Consider the following 18,292-nt stretch of genomic DNA (forward strand, 5'->3'; position numbering starts at 1 on the left):
TTTAAGGAATAGATTTATCTTCTTTAATAATTTGCAGTAGGCCATTTTTGTAAAATTGTACCATTTAAAATTTTAAGTTTTTGTCCTCATCAGTTTTAGTCTCTAAACGGTAAGTCCTTCCTCCTTCATGTTATTTGTAACGCTGTATTTTTACTTGTTGAGTATGAATCTTACTATTTGTTTTTTGTCTGTTACAGAGACCTGAACATCGTCTTCCCGCGGAACAGTGGACTAGATAACAATTGAGGTACGGTAAGACCAGATCTTATCTGAGTTACGTTACTGATACCATCTGAAATTCGAACCATACAGCCTTTATCATAACATCAGAGATAATAATAATTCCGTTGTTGTTGTTGTTGTTTGAGTCATCAGTCCATAGATGGTTTGATGCAGCTATCCATGCCGCCCTATCCTGTGCTAACCTTTTCATTTCTACGTAACTCTTGCATCTTACATCTGCTCTAATCTGCTTGTCATATTCATACCTTGGTCTACCCCTACCGTTCTTTCCACCTACACTTCCTTCAAAAACCAACTGAACAAGTCCTGGGTGTCCTAAGATGTGTCCTATCATTCTATCTCTTCTTCTCGTCAAATTTAGCCAAATCGATCTCCTCTCACCAATTCGATTCAGTATCTCTTCATTCGCGATTCGATCTATCCATCTCACCTTCAGCATTCTTCTGTAACACCACATTTTAAAAGCTTCTATTCTCTTTCTTTCTGAGCTAGTTATCGTCTATGTTTCACTTCCATACAATGCCACGCTCCACACAAAAGTCTTCAAAAACATCTTTCTAATTCCAATATCAATGTTTGAAGTGAGCAAATTTCTTTTCTTAAGAAAGCTCTTCCTTGCTTGAGCTAATCTGCATTTTATGTCCTCCTTACTTCTGCCATCGTTAGTTATTTTACTACCCAAGTAACAATATTCATCTACTTCCTTTAAGACTTCATTTCCTAATCTAATATTTCCTGCATCACCTGCCTTCGTTCGACTGCACTCCATTACTTTTGTTTTGAACTTACTTATTTTCATCTTGTACTCCTTACCCAAGACTTCATCCATACCATTCAGCAACTTCTCGAGATCTTCTGCAGTCTCAGATAAAATAATAATATCATCGGCTGAAACATGTTCCTGAGTCGCTGACTAACTTTTTAAACATATAAATCTGAATTTAATTTGAAAAATCTGAATATCTGCATTTAAAATGGAAATTATGAAAATTAACATTCATTAAATAAAATACACACTTGTTGAACCTTGTACTCACACTTACTTGTTACCTGCTTACTTACACATACATTATTTGAAGGGCGCCAGCTGTCACTCAGTACAGCAATAATAGAATGAGACTCTTGACCATCTCTAGGGTGTGGGGTAATAAGCTTACTTTTGACAACATACCATATAAGTTCTGGGAAAAGGAGATTGGCGTTCGGTTTCCCCATTAATTTTGAGGTTAAGATATTTTACTGTCAATGAAATGAAACTATGAATTCGTTTGATAGAACAATATATATTCTTTAAATAATATATCAAAAAAATAGTGAGTCTTGTTGCGATAAAACAGATGAGAATATGAAATTATGACATTGCAACTGAAAGAAACTAGGCATGAATTTGAATTCTTCTTGACCGGACATTTAACAATTTATACGAAATATTTCCCTCACTGATTCACTTGACTGTACCTTCAACACTTTGAGTGTAATTACGACGTAATCCATTGCTCTGGTGTTTACTGTAGATGTGTCACGCCTAACGTGGTGATACATCCTTGCGACTGCTTCTTCTCCATATCATCTGACTTCTTTGTAAGTCAATATGGTATTACCTCTTGGCAGGTGCAGGGTTGCCCTCTCTGACTCCTTGGTAAGCCTTGCGTCCGCGTCTTCCACTAAGTGACGGACCAACCATTTGGTCTCACTCTCTCAATGACCAATAATGGCTCACTGAGTCTTCACCATCTCTCGTTCACACTGGTTGACGGACCAACTAAGGCCTCTTGATCTAGTAGACTACTTCACTGTACTGCATCCGTATAAGTAATGACTGACGCTACAATGTGCATCCACCTTATATAGACGTTGGTTGACACAACTACGTAATCTCCAGAAATAACAATGACATACTCCCACCTACGCGACAGATATTACATCCAGTGGTGAAATAGCCCCGCGGCGACTAACTCCGTGCGCGCATTGCTAAATAAATACGATGACATAGCCATGGCGCGGCGATGACTTGGCAGAATCGCCACTGGTGTCGCAATATAACAACGTCACTTCCAATCTCTGATATATGCAACAATTCTCACTGTACAGGTTTTTAATGATAATCTACACATACGTATATATGCATACATCTAAGTGCAATCTTGCAAGCAACAGGCAATTGCAAAATTGAATAAAACGGATAATTACAATAATAGTAACAATATCACAGATAAAATAATAACAATACTGACATAATAATAATAATAATAATAATAATAATACAGATAAAATCATACAATAATAAAAATACAGATATCAGCTTGTAACGGGATTTGAACCGTTACACGGCAAATCTCAAGGTTTTGATTACCTTTACTGCCTGTTCTATGTAAACATTTAAAAGGACAGGGGACAACCGTTATCTATAGATTATTATTATTATTATTATTATTATTATTATTATTATTATTATTATTATTTCAAGGAAGAACCTATTCACATACCTCCATTTCTATCTGAAAATGATGCTTAACCCTATCTTGACTCCTTAGTTTATTAAAACTATTCGTCCTGATAACGTTATCTGTGCTTAAAGATTGACAAGAGAAAAGTAAGACTATTTGTTGAAGATTTTTAAACGCCTTTTCCCTAGAGACACAGCCATCTCCCGAAGTCCGGACTGACAATAACAGTCCCTGGAAGAGTGAAAGGTAAGGGTTTTCGTTATTCGTAACCTCGACTCTGAGTGGGATATAGTGGTCAGTCCTATGCTTGTTTACATTTGTCCCTAGGAATTAACCTGGTACTAATTTCTGATATAGGCTGAGCGAACCCTAGTACTGCGTGCCTCTCCACATGACGCGACCTCATTTCTAAATTTCTCCTTTTCCTAACGGGGAACTGAACCAAATTCCTGCTAGGTAAATCGGCAATTCCTTTAACAGTCCCCGCCTCCTGTATAGGTCCACAATTTACAAATTTCTTCACATAATAGTTTTCAACATGATGTACCAAGTTGGTTGAAATTTCATATTGTTATTATTATTATTATTATTATTATTTATTTGTCGTTAAGTCAGTTCTATTGCTGTAGAATTTAATTGGCACCAGTGTGTCCAAATTTTATTCCGTAGGAGTTCTTTGACGCTTTAGATCTAACGATACCAGGGTGTCACATTTATGCTCCCTCAAATGCCACTAACCACAGTCGGGATGAAACCAGTTATCTTAGAATGAGAAGATCAATGACTAACAGACTACCCCACGGAGAACTACGGTAGAAATTTAAATGCCTGATAAAATTTTACATGAGAGGTAGTGTGCGATTCTTATGTGTAGTTTCGAATCCATCGGTATGTAGTTAAATATAATACGACAGCGTTGAAAATATGCTATCTGTACGAACATTCTTTTCATTAAAATCCACATACGTATCAAGTCATGAGAACTATGTTTTTTGCGCGAATGTGGGATTCATCAGACAAGTGGAAATATACGAATGACGTCGGTAGATGCAGAGTGGGTTGTTGTCCCATATGCTCTGAACTCTGACCGGCCAACCGAGCAGAGGAAAGTTGGCCACGGCTCTACGCCTCTGCATTCGGGAGACGGGCCTGGGGCACAGTGCCAGACTTCACGCCTGGTCCAACCCGTCGGCTGTCTTGAGAATGGTTTTCCGTGGTTTTCCATTCTCCTGCACTAAGGCGAATGCCGGGACAGTTCGTAGTATAGGCCACGGCCGCCTAGCTCCTCACCTTCTCCGCACATCTCCTTCACCGTAACAAATTTCCCGGCCTGAGAGACGGCGTCACCGTCTAAGAGGCCCGCCTCCCCCTTCAGGGGAGGAATGAAAACGTTTAGTAGTTAGTAGTATACGAATGAGAGTGGAGAGCGTAAGGTGCTGTGGAATGTATGGATAATGGAAAATTCTAAATTCCCATGGAGGGAATTAGATATGTTTTACCAAAAGAGCATGTCATCTGATATGTTTTTGACATTTTTGACATGCTCTGATTGTGAAAAATATCTTATTCCCTCCATGGGAATTTAGAATTTACCATTCGGAATTGCTAGGCGGGCAATAATTTCATTGTGGAGATTTATCTCCCGTACGCAGTTATCAGACTGTGCCTCTTATAAGGGCTTCTGATAAGTTCACCCGCATACACCCCAGCGCCAGTGGGTAGGGTCTAACACATCCCACTCTGATGAGTCTAGTGTTAGACCTAAGACGAAACGCTGATTAATAGAGCAAACGCCTGAAAAGCCTTACATCTGATATGTTTTTGACATGTATGGATAATGTGAGGAGGTTTATCAGATGTAGATTATAACACGTGAAAACTGTCAGTCATGAAAGTCTTGTTCTGCATAATGTTTATTCTCATGGAATACAGTAACATTTACGATAAACTCTCAAAGTAGTCCTGTAGATTGTCAACAACATGAGACCTACGATGCGGCAGACGTAGGATACCAGTCTCATCTTTCACAGCGTTGATCATATCCACTACGGTCCCAAACCATCCCGAAGACAATGGTTCTTTCACTTTGGGGATGAGATCTAAATCTCACGGAGATAGGTCAGGTGAGTATGGCGGATGTTGTAGTACTTCCCATCCGCAGAGCTGAGGTTGCTTCTATACAGCGTCTGCTGAATGTGTTTGTCCCTAATGGCACGACGCAGGAAGGTTCTGTTGTACGATGCTGTCACCCTTGTGCCATATGGAACGAAGTGACACGCAATCACGCCTCTGACGTCGTACGCCGTAATGACTATCAGCTCCACGGGGAAATGGTTTTGCCGGAACTTCCATTTTCGTGGTAATCATGCATGCCACCAATCTACAGACTTGCGTTTGAGCTCTGGGTCACACGCCCAGGCCAAAAAATTCATCCAACGATTCCCTCCAGCATTTCCTGACCTTCCTACCGGTAGCATACCAAGTGGTCCACGTCCACTTTTTCACTTCAATGAGTGCACATGGCACCCACCATGAGCAATTGTACGTAGATTATCTTCCCGTAAAATTCTGCGGATGGTTCGTTTTTCAGTGCCTGTTCTGGCGGCGTGTAACTCAAGTAGTGTCCATCTGTGTACGTCCAGGAACAAGTCGATCACGGTGTCAATATTCGTTCATCCTATAAAAGGGGATTTCAACTCGACATCATAACAGGGAAAAGATTCTCAGAAAATAAATTGGAGCAGAGTTCATACTACAACAGGCCATTATAAATTAGAACCAAAAACAAAGCAGAAATTTAAATTTAGTGAAGGCCAGCAACAGAAAGGGAATGGGGATTTGGCAAACATAACTCACGACCCCGAGAAATGACATTTTAGAAATATCTAAAGGGGCATAAATGCCTGTTGAAGTGGAGGATACACCTATGCTAAATTACGACTAGGAGGATAAAAACTACAATAGAGAATGTTTACAGAAGGTTGCATTTTTAATTATCCTAGTCGCAGCGAAAGAAAGTTTGATAAATAAAATTATTAATTTACGTCCCACGCCAAGGTGCCAGAATTTTGTCTCGCAGGAGTTCAACATTCCATTAAATCTACAGACACGAAGAAAATTGAAAAAGGGAAGCGAGGGTTAACACTCATGCATCGGTTGGAAGTTTGTAGCCAGGAAGTGGGATCTACATTAGTTTTGAGATGTGAAAATAACTTGAGGAGAAGCCTATATAATTAAATAAAATAGAAAATGTCAAAGCCCCTAGCCTAATATTTCCATCTTAATACCTCTTTATACCCACAGATTTTAAAGGTTGTTTTTACATGTTTAGAGACGTGTGGCTTACCTTGCCCAGCCATTAGTCCTGGTGAGGTCTGTACTCCATCAGGACAGAACCAGTGAGACATGTAGAAAGCGACTGTGGGGTCCTTTTATTGGTGGTTAGCGGCTGCAGATTGGACGTAGTTAGCGACAACTTATAAATGAGAAGGTGTACAAACTGCTAAAAGGACATTACCTCCTAAAAGTTAGAGCATTAGTTTCTAGGTAATTCTCAAGTCGATGTACAAAGGACTGTCTAATAGCAGACTGAATAACTGAACCAAGAATAATGGTAGTAGAACGGAGTTCAGCACTTCACCGCTAGGTGGAACAGTGTGGACAACTCTGGGGGAGACCCCTTTTACATGTCACAATTATTATTCGTGAGTTCTTGGTTAACGACCTTTCAGTTTCCTTTGATTAACGAAGTTTTGAAATTTTTCGCACAGACGGAGCATATTCCTCGACCCAGAACGGGTATAACAAATATACTTTTAGCTGAATATCATTGTGGATAATATTAAGTAGATTAAAACTACAACTATTGCTGACATCAGAATGCAGAGTAAAATACTGGGTAATTATGATAAAATTGTATAACGAACGATGGGAAAGACAGTGTAGAGTAGTTGTTCTCTCTGCGTCTGTATCTCCAACTAGGTAACTGCTGAAGGACTCTCTCAGATGATGATTGAGAACTATCATGTTCCCGTCATAGTCCGCTGGCTATAAACAATAGCTTTATGTCTCGATAAGCCACTACAGCTTCTCCGAAGATGATTCATCGGGCGAGTTGGCCGTGCGGTTAGAGGCGCGCGGCTGTGAGCTTAAATCCGGGAGTTAGTGGGTTCGAATCCCACTGTCGACAGCAGTGAAGATGGTTTTCCGTGGTTTCCCGTTTTCACACCAGGCAAATGCTGGGGCTGTACCTTAATTAAGGACACGGCCGCTACCTTCCAATTCCTAGGCCTTTCCTATCCCATCGCCACCATAAGACTTATCTGCGTTAGTGCGACGTAAAGTCAATAGCAAAAAAAAAGGAAAAGAAAAAGAAGATATGCAAAGCAAAGTCTCCTCTGTACAGGCCATGAAGGCCCTTGGAGGAGTGGAAGGTAAAGGCTTCCACCATTGTTAACCTCGGCACGTGATGGGGTAGAGTGGTTAGCTCTACGCCCAGCCGCCTTTGCCCCCAGGAATTAACCTGGTACTCATTTTTGGTGTAGGTTGAGTGAACCTCAGGGCCATATGCACCTCCGGAAGTGGAAATCTCGTTTCTTACATTTTACGACTTCCTGACAGGGATTCGAACCCACGTCCTTCCGGGCGAACCGAGCACGCCTTTACCGCCTCGGCCAGGCAGCCCCCGGAAGATGATGCAGCTGAGTGTAAAATATAACTTATTTTCTACTGTATCTGAAATACTCTTTTATAAATCAGAAAATAACGGTTATAAAATTCTAGGCAACCAAATCATTAAAACTGGTTTTCATATTTACGATTTAATGAATACATCATCTTTTTATGGCTGCTTAACATAATATATTCCTTATTTCGACCGCGAAGTGAATGATTCATGTCTAAATAAAGTGGGTACAAATTGAGATCCATTTCTAAGTGGTGAGCTCTTTATCCTCTCGTAACATTTAACTCCAGTCAGTTCGGACGGTAATGAAAGTCTCCTTTATATTCACTGCTTCCCTTGATGAAACTTGCCAAGTGTACCTAATATCCTTTAGTGTTATCTGCCCACTGTGAATGCAGATACTATTCTAAGTAAATGACAAGATGAGTGTATTAGAGACGGAATATCATGTTATACTAAAGCCAATTAGAGTAAGAGAACGCAATTTAAAGAAAAGATGCTTGTCTGGTAAACATATCCATAGTAGGAATATAGGAGTTCTAAAGATAGCGTCATAGCGTTACCAACAGCTACGCTTGGCTGATAAAGTTTAAATTTTATATATGTTGACAAACTTGCAGCGCAATCCTGAACAAACGTAAAGAGACAAAGTTCAATGCTATATGTCTATCTTCACATCTACGCGTGTGTATTTCGGTTCCGGTCGATACAGTATCTAGTGTAAATCTGTAGGCAGTGGTTTATTAATGATATGATTGGAAGTTGTCCTGAAACATTTTCCTCCTTGCTTCTCTCTAGTTAGTCTAGATTCTCACGATGATGGTTAGGTAGGTGGTGGAGGGGGAGGAGGGAGTGGGGAGGAGACACGAACAGCCCCCTGGTCAAGCTTAGAATCTGTAAAGGGAAAAGTGGTACTAGTGGTTATTGCTTTTAGGGGAAGTACAATTAGATTGCCATACCCTCTTACGAGGGAGTTAGGGCAAGTTTCGATAGCAATTGAATCGGTTTTTTTTTAAACGACACATGTCAAGATTTTGTCACAATTGAGTTAAGGAAAGTAATACAGTTGTTACTGCTTATAACACTTGGTCACTAATAAATATTTAATGCATTTATTTACACTGCTGTATGTACAACAATAAGATTTTACAAGCAAAAACAAAAACAAAAACATCATCTTAATGAATTCGCGATATCGGGTTCCTACTTTCTTTTTTTCTGTTATTTCTTTTGTCTCTTGTCTTTCACTGACTTCTAAAATCTGCTACATCACTCTCCTGCCAGTAACTAAGTTACGTTTGATCAACTTTTATCGTCGTTATCTGCCAAATGCAGCAGAAACTCAAGCTATTCTACACGAATATTTGAAAGGAGCTAAGAAGAACGACAGCAGAAAAATTCACTGGACCGACGAAGCCAAGAAACAGTTTGAGAAATGTAAAGAAGACCTGATTAATGCTACATTCCTGACATTTCCAGCTCCAGATCAGAAGGTTGCGTGTTCAAATCACGTCGGGGTCACCAATGTTACTGCTTATAACTCTTGGTCACTAATCAATATTTAATGCATTTATTTACACTGCTGTATGTACAACAATAAGATTTTACAAGCAAAAAAAAACATCATCTTAATGAATTCGCGATATCGGGTTCCTACTTTCTTTTTTTCTGTTATTTCTGTTGTCTCTTGTCTTTCACTGCCTTCTAAAATCTGCTACACAGTCTTTAAGTATAGATCTATCGTTTTCTGCAGAAACTACACATGTCACTGCATTGCTTTATCTGGTAGCTCTGCCTGGTAATAATAGTTTGTTGGAGAAACAGCACTTGTCACTGACACTGTACGTTTTAGGTGGATATCTCAAAACTAAGCTTTATTGACATGTGTTGTTTCAAAAAAAAAAAAAAAAGATTCAATTGCAGTTGAGTCGGATTTTATATGGACTAGACCAAAGGTGCTCAGGGGGACGTCCGTTGAAACTAGTCCAGTGCGGCCGGGCTGGTCTGACGTAAATGCGGGCAGCTTACGTAGCAAGCACACGTCACAGTGAGGAGAGAGAGAGAGCGAACGCACTTTGCAGGGGAGGCTTCATTGTGATTACGAAGCTCTCCTCCACTACTCAGCGAAATGTTGATTGGGGTACAGTATTTAAAATAAAACGTTATACCAAACCAAAAACCAAACCCCATGGCACTACAGCCCTTGAAGGGCCTTGGCCTACCAAGCGACCGCTGCTCAGCCCGAGGGCCTGCAGATTACGAGGTGTCGTGTGGTCAACACGACGAATCCTCTCGGCCGTTATTCTTGGCTTTCTAGACCGGGGCCGCCATCTCACCGTCAGATAGCTCCTCAATTCTAATCACGTAGGCTGAGTGGACCTCGAACCAGCCCTCAGGTCCAGGTAAAAATCCCTGACCTGGCCGGGAATCGAACCCGGGGCCTCCGGGTAAGAGGCAGGCACGTTACCCCTACACCACGGGGCCGGCATAAAACGCTATACTCGCCTAAAAAGAAAAAAAAGAACACCCTGACATTTTCATGATATTCCGGTTTGATTTACACTGCGCTCTATACACACAGCTTTATTTTCTTATATTTATTCATCCAAAGGAAACTGACTCGTTATAATTTTTGTGTTACAATCTAAAAAGGTACAAAGGTTTAAGCGTAGAAGCTACGATCCCACTGTCGGCAGCCCTGAATATGGTTTTTCCATAGTTTCCCATTTTCACACCAGGCAAATGCTGGGGCTGTACCTTAATTAAGGCCACGGCCGCTTCCTTCCAACTTCTAGGTCTTTCCTATCCCATCTTCGCCATAAGACCTATCTGTGTCGGTGCGACGTAAAGCAAAAAAAGAAAAAAAAAGTTTTTCTGGTATGAGATCTGAAGTCCTGTTTTGGATGCAATTTCATGGATTTTTTTAATGGATGCAATCGATTCCTGTCTGTTATTGGACAACACAGCTAAGTATTATTATTATTCATTATTATTATTGTTATTATTATTATTACTTCAGTTGTCGAGAACTAACCTTCTGAGCTCAAGTTTGTGGATCTGATCGTATTTCAGTTACAGGTGATTATTTGTAGATTTGATGGCTTATCAACGTGTGTAAAGACTGTTTACAAACCATGGGTCCTTGAATATCTTGATTATTCTTAATATTGGAACTAATCTTTAATTATGGAGTTAGCAGTTTAGGAGAAAGTGAATGAACAAGATGTCGAGGAGGAGTCTAATAAATGAAATGCCTCTTTCAAGGAACTTTAGTTTCTGAATTAGTTTATTAAATGTGTTCATACAAAACGCAGAGTGAAATGAATATATGCTGTAATTTATCCAAATTCTACTGTAGGATACCCGAACTGAATGCAAAGAAGTCACCAATGGTCTAGAGCAAGTTTGCCGGCTGTCTGGCTTAACGGAACGTGTCATCTTTCACGGGATAAGTGCATATGAAGGCTCCGGACGTCTCGGCTAAGGTTTCTACTTAAGTCATCGGCTTCTCCTTGTCAAGTCCATCTTGGTGACAGCCAAATAAGTGCGAGTCTTTTTCCATATCAGCATCTTACCTTCAATCTTTCTTCATTTTTATCTTATTCCCGGTCAGTGCATCCATCTTTACATCACATATCTTTATTCCTTGAAATAATGATGATAATGTTATTGACTGTATGCCCCACTAAATACATTTACGATTTTCGGAGACGGCGAGGTGCCGGAATTTAGTCCCGCAGGAGTTCTTTTACGTGCCAGTAAATTTACCGCCACGAGGCTGACGTATTTGAACACCTTGAAATACTACCGGACTGAACCAGGATCGAACCTGCCAGAAGACAAGCGCCTCAACCGTCTGAGCCACTCAGCCACGATATTCCTCGAAATACTCTTCCGGATTAAAACCCCCTCATTATACATTCAGTTGACCTTTAAACGCCAAATGCACGTACTTTTGTAGCATTTGGCCATATTTCGCGTTTGTGGTGAGTGTGAAAATGTACAGTCTTTCTTAATACGTCCCACAAACGCAGTTTAGTTTGCCAAGTAACACACGACATCTACATACCTTAGTACAACAGTCAGCAATTGTAAATGATGGATCTGGATGGTAGGTGTCTAACAACAAATTCCAACGAGCTACAGACAACTGTTCAAGATCTAACAATTAATGGGAGTTAACTCTTTCGGGTGATGACCATCCTGATGGAATCAGGAAACGCCTCCATCTAGAGAACCAGAATTTCGTGACCGAGTCTTGAGTTTGACTCCATTGCCAGTGCTGATAGTTATGGGTCAGAAAGTGCAGTTTAAAAAAATTTTGTTTCTTCATTCAAAACACTTTCAATTTCAACCGGTGAAAAAAAAATCTCTACTACGTCAAAAGCTATGTTTGTTAATGTTAATTTATTTCACTTATTACTGTTCGACCCACTTTGACAGTATGTCTGTTGCTCATTTTCCGTAACTTTTACCCATGGCTTTCATCATCGTTAAAAGGCTATTGGAGACATTTACGTGAAATGTTGTGTCGTAGTGTATATTATTGATATGCAAGTAAACACTGAGCCTCTTCTCTTTGACAAAAGTAATTTAACTTTCAAAAAATAATTGACAGTGTGAAAATCAGAAGAAAATTTTAATAAAAAGATAAAGATTAAGAAAAATAATATTTTGATCTTTATAAGGCTATAAAGAAACAAGAAAATCCATGGAAAATATAACAGTGTATTTGGAAGGGGTAACATTGAAACCGAGTGGATTTAACATTTTATGGAAGAAACCAGAAGAACAGTAAGTTTTTGTAATATTATCAGGGCAATGTGGGAAAATAAATATAAATAAGACGAAAATAGAGAGGATACATGTAGCCACTGTAGTAAAGCGGTATCCTAGACTAGATAATTTATTTCAAGTATAGGATATACCTCAAAAGTCTAAGTTTTCTATTAGAGATACGTCCAGGTAACATTTTGCTATTTGGAATAAATATTTTGTCTTATAAAGAATTCTGTGGGTTACTGTAGCCACGTCGTAGTTTGTGAAACATGGGCAACGGCTGAGTGGCCTAGTAAGTGGTCTTGAGAATCGGCGTACCAGTTACTACGGAATGGGAGTGGGTATCTCGGACATATTCTGAATCATGGCCCTCCTCGTGCTCAGGCGGCTAGGACTATACAATCCACCGTGGTCCCTAGCCCGTTAGAGGAGAGATCCTCACTTGGAGTGTGTGCAAATAGGGTAGCATCCTGCTTCATGAATTTACTGAGCTCAGAACATTTTAGGCAAGCCTCGGACCTATGGGAGTAACGGAGTCTCATTCCCATTTGACAGGCGAGGGACTCCTTGGAAACAAGTTGGCGAACAAAATGGAGTTCGACGGGGAGCTATCAATATTAATGGGGCTTATGGAAGAAAGAAAGTAGAACTGGCTGTTCAGCAAAGTGGATGCGTCTGGATGTGCTAGGAGTAAATGATATTCGGGTAAGGAGAGATAATGAGGAAGAGATTATAAAGTCGACTTGACGAATGTTAGAAAGGGAAGGGCAGAGTATGGGAAAGGGCTGTTTATTAGGAATACAATTGCACGCAACATAGTTTCTGTTAGGCACGTAAATGAGCGAATGATGTGGGTAGATTTATCAGTTGGAGGAATTAGGACGAGAATTATCTCAGTGCATTCACCATGTGAGGGTGCAGATGAGGATGAAGTTGACAAATTTTATGAAGCATTGAGTGTCATCGTAGTCAGGGTCAACAGAAAAAACAGGATAGTGCTAATGGGCACAGAAACAGAAACAGAACTGAAGGATACGAAAGGGTGATTGCTAAATATGGGGAAGATAATATTGCACCCGTCCACCTCCCGAGTCCCAGACTAGCATTTATCTCAGGGGTGTCGGTTCATTATTTAAGTCATCAAATATAAATATAACGGCATAATAGAACACGGGGATGAACGGAGCAATTAAAATTAAAATGGGGAAGGCTCGATTGTAACTTGAATTTAAGGACTCCATGATAGGACTAGGAAGTGACTGTTAACTTTAAAAAGGGCATCATCTAACTACAATAAAAGATTATGAGAGTGGTTTCCTTTGAAATAAATTGCCAGAAGGAGCGGTTTATTACGCCATCTGACGTATGAAACTTTGATACACTTGGCAACGATATTTGAATTTCCACACATGTTACATACATAAATCACTTGCCATACCGCAAGTGGTATCAATATCTTGCTGTGTTGCTTCTGAAATCAAATGACATTTTGGAGGTATAATTTACGGATCGATTCCATTTGAATCGAACCGTTGTTCAAAGATATAGCTTCCTTCTATCGGGAGCCCGAGCATAACCCATGTTACGGTCGGCTTCCCGATTTAACTAAGATGACGTACTCCGGCTATATACATTTTTCCGAGACCGGTGCTCGGACTGGGTAATGTTTCTCGTGAATTGCGAAAACTGGATTCCACGGACAGTTCCTATCTTACGATATCCAGCTGATACCATACCACTGAATTAGCATTTACATTTTATTTACATGTGATTTGAAATGTTGCAAAGTAGCCTCAACAGACTACTGACACAAATGAGATAACGAGAAGCGGTTGGGAAATACCGTGGCAATGGCCCCCCTCGCATCGCGAGCGAAGTAAACAAACACGCCAAGTATTACTGTAACATCGTCCCATGCGGAAACCGTACGATAACGAGGTACCAAATGACTCTAATATTATCATTCTTATCACACAACATACGAATAGAGGGATGTTGTCACCAAATAATTAACTCCACCGTCGTCACAATATTCATGAAATTATCATCCTCGAAATTATTATTATTATTATTATTATTATTATTATTATTATTATTATTATTATTATTATTATTATTATTATTATTATTTAACGGTTCCTGGCACTGTCACGTTTGATTAATATCGTCATTATTATGCGGGATGCAAACACAAATGGTTATTCCTGTTATTATTATTATATCCCTCTTGTGATTATTATTATTATTGAATAGGTGACTCAAGATATTATTATTATTATTATTATTCACGTCACTTAAGAGGTTATTATTATTCACGTCACTTAAGAGGTCATTATTATTAATGAACCGGTCACTTCCGCCAAAATATATACAGATATCGGTCGCAATTACAAATATTTCACTGATCAACCAACGACCTCATTACTGTTATTATTATGACAATTATTATTAATCTGACCGCGATGATTTAACATCGTCCTTACATTATTATTATTATTATCGGTTGCATATTATCATTTAGATTCTCGTTTAACATCTTTATCAACGCTCATTTAATTAAGGCGGTCCAATCCTTTATCTGCAATATTTATTATTATTATTATCACGACCTCATGATTGTCATCGCTCGTCATTACAATGAATACAATATACGACCATTTATGTGGAATCTGAACTCTCATTATCCTTAGATCCGTTGTATCTCAACGAATAGCTATGCAGTCTATTTATTTCGTACATGCTGTCACGGGTTCGAATGCTACCCGCTGCGTAACTCAGTATTTCTCTGTGACACTGCCCGTACATTTTACACTCATTTCAATATCCTAAGTGTCTCTCGTACGGAATTTATTTTCCTTCCTATCTCAATATTCCTTGATTCGTTTATTTCTCACAGAATTATCAACTGACTTATTTATTCATTTCTGACATCGTACGACCTTTTATTATCTGACTGCAGATTCTCTCACATTTTCTATCTCATTTTGATCTACGCCTTAGTTCATTCTCCACAAATAATCGTAACATCTTGAAATTATATTTACCAAAATTTGACAATCATGGTCTCGTAATATTAGTCCTACGTGTTCCGGCTAATGAATCGCAACTTTTTAAAACACGACATTTATACGTAAAAAAAATATTGGACCGTAATTTAAACCACACGTTCATAACATGTACGGATTATTAGCACCGATCTACATTTCAATATTATTAATTGATCAAATTAAATTACCACGCACTTTAATTCCGCATTAAAAACGACCTCCCGTCATTAAATGATTCCCAATAAACTCAACACCTGATCACATAAATTTATTATTACGCACTGCTCACTAAATCTTCCAATATCACATGAATTATTATTATATCCAAATTATATTTAAAAAAAGATCTTCTTAAAAAAGTAGTTATATTATTTATTTATTATTATTATTAATTAAAAAAATAATAATTTTCGCCTGTTACACGGTAGTCCACTCTTAATATGTTTAACGCATAACCCCTTTCACAAACTCGATTTATTCTTGCACTAAACACTCCAGATATGATTTACTTGGAAATTATATTTATCGCATCTCACAAATTTAACAACTTCACATTGAAATATGACCATATTAATTACAACAAAACACAACTGGTATGGCGAAGCTGGATTTTCCTTCAATGTCATTACATAGCTCGTTAAAATGACAAAACAGAAAACACATATCGGGTCTTATTTAACTATCATAACCAAAATCAAATGTAAAGAAACTTATTGACTACAAAGAAATATGAATGCATGCATGACTTAACGTACTACACATATATACAAATTTACATCTCCAACAAACTGAATACATAAAAGACCCGATTATTTACATTATTATTATTTACTACTGTCCGTGCTACAAATTTAGGATCGGGTCGTTAAGCGACTCATCTTGTTACAGAAGGTAACCAAGTATAATCAAGTTATTCCCATTTTTCCCATCACGATAACATTTCCCAAATATTATTTACAGTTTAGCACTCATCTTAGTTATCGGTATTCCATTACAGCTTTGCAGATGAGAGGCTCCTCCGGCCCCTCTCTGCGTTTTACTCCTCCATTCTTGATGGCGTAGTTCCACAAAAGATTTCCTGGCACATTACCAGTTTACACTAATATCTTGATTACCACAAACCTTCACCATTTACAACGTTAACACTGAATACTCTAACTTGGATACAACAAATTACTATCCTAGACCCATGAATTTAATATTTACACTATTTAATCTTCGTCCAACTACCGCACAATGGACCTGGACACGTACGACGAGGTGTCAACTTTTACGCCCGTCGCGATACGCCCGATTCATACGGCATTCTTGACGTGTTCATGACATCGGTTCGATATAGCAAAGTACAGGCTACTACTTCCTTAAAGTACTGTTCGTCACACAGTCTATTATGTACGTACTTATTTGATATAATTTATACTACTCCCTTGCAGTGCAATTACTTTACATCACTGATATTTATAAATGACAAACACTGTCCTACGTTAACTATTTCTAGTTCATGTTGCTTGAGCGCGATCACATTTTACGAACACTGGCGGATGCTCGCGCCACTAAATGACTGTACGTCCGTAGAATTCTAAGTTAGCGGCGACCAACAGTTCAGCTCCCGATATACAATTCAAGTGTCCTGCGACCGTCAATTCAGCTCCCGAGATTCACTTCAAGTGTGCTGGCGAGGATCCCTTGCCCCGTATATATGGATGAAACCTTTTTCCCGCGGATTCGTTGACGTCATACCCATGAGGGAGGGGGTGGATTTTTAATATCGGTACTTGCACTCCGAATTGGAAGTTAAAATTTACATCAAATTAATCCACTCCGCTAGCATATCTGCTGGATAAAATATGAACTCCTGGTGATCACAGATTTAGGAGATACGGGTGGATTTAGCTCCTCACATTTCGCGCCTTCGTAAGCGTCCCTTACAACGTGGTCTTCTTTCAGCCAATGACATTCAAGCTGTCTGGTTTCCAAGAAATCCAGCCTTCAATTTATTTAATTTGCCAATAATTATTGATTATTTTTCCATGCGTGACATCTAATAAATTCATTACATCCATCCGTGTACTCACAATAATTTATTACTGAATACTTTTGTAGTTACGAAAATATCTCATCCATCATTCCTTAAGATGGTATCCCTGAGCCTTCCATTAAATTTTTACGATTGGCCGGCAAGCGGTCACGTGATTTAACTCTCCACCTGCTCGAACTTAGGCTATCGAAAGTACACGCAGCCGCTGTAATTTTCCACGAGGTCACGGAATTTCCGTCCTGCCAAAAATATCCCAAGTTATTACTCATGTGGTGAGTTTCCTTTGTATGACTCTCCCCCTTCTCTTTCTGACCATGACTTATTTGTGGACTCTGTATTTCCTTGTTCGCCAACTAATGATATTCCCTGCTGTGAAGTAGCTAAAAGTTGTCGTGTTGAGCTAATCCGTCAGGCTCCAGTCTGTCGTCCTTCCTTCGCTCTGATTTCGACATTACATAAACGAAATATTTTCAACTCCACTTCTGTATTCCAATAAATGTACCATATTATATTATCAATCAAATCATGACTGACTATGGGCCTAAGTCACTCGGGTTCAATATGGAAGCTAATAGGAATGGAAAGCGTTTGCTGGACTTCAGTGCTAGTATGGGTTTAGCAGTTACGAATACATTCTTCAAGAATAAGGCTATTCACCGCTATACATGGGAGGGTAGAGGCACCAGATCCATAATAGACTATATTTTAACCGACTTCGAATTCAGGAAATCTGTTAGGAATATAGGGGTTTTTCAGATGATTTTTCTATCATACAGACCACTATCTGATCTGTAGTGATCTAAGTATATCTAGGCCTAGGACAGAGAAAGTGAAATCTGTCTGCAAACGAATAAGGATGGAAAATCTCCAGGACGAGGAAATTAGGCAGAAGTACATGGATATGATTAGTTAGAAGCTGCGAACAGTGGACAGTAAACAGATTCAAAATATAGGAAGGGAATGGATGGCATACAGATATGCTGTTGTAGAAACAACAAGGGAATGCTTAGGAAGTACTGTGTGTAAAGACCGGGAAAAGCGAACATCTTGGTGG

General features: G+C 39.1%; 1 protein-coding gene across 3 annotated transcripts in view; it reads left to right on the top strand.

Moving 5' to 3' along the window:
* Nucleotides 1–18,292, top strand: part of LOC136877470 (ubiquitin-conjugating enzyme E2Q-like protein 1) — a 1,121,162-nt gene that overhangs the window by 261,831 nt on the left and 841,039 nt on the right. For all 3 annotated transcript variants that reach the window (XM_067151528.2, XM_068228659.1, XM_068228658.1), the window contains exon 2: nt 198–247. The gene's annotated coding sequence lies outside the window, so the exon portion shown is untranslated. The remainder of the gene's footprint in view (nt 1–197; nt 248–18,292) is intronic.

The sequence above is a fragment of the Anabrus simplex genome, chromosome 7, assembly GCF_040414725.1.
Source record: "Anabrus simplex isolate iqAnaSimp1 chromosome 7, ASM4041472v1, whole genome shotgun sequence".
NCBI classification, from domain to species: Eukaryota; Metazoa; Arthropoda; class Insecta; order Orthoptera; family Tettigoniidae; genus Anabrus; species Anabrus simplex.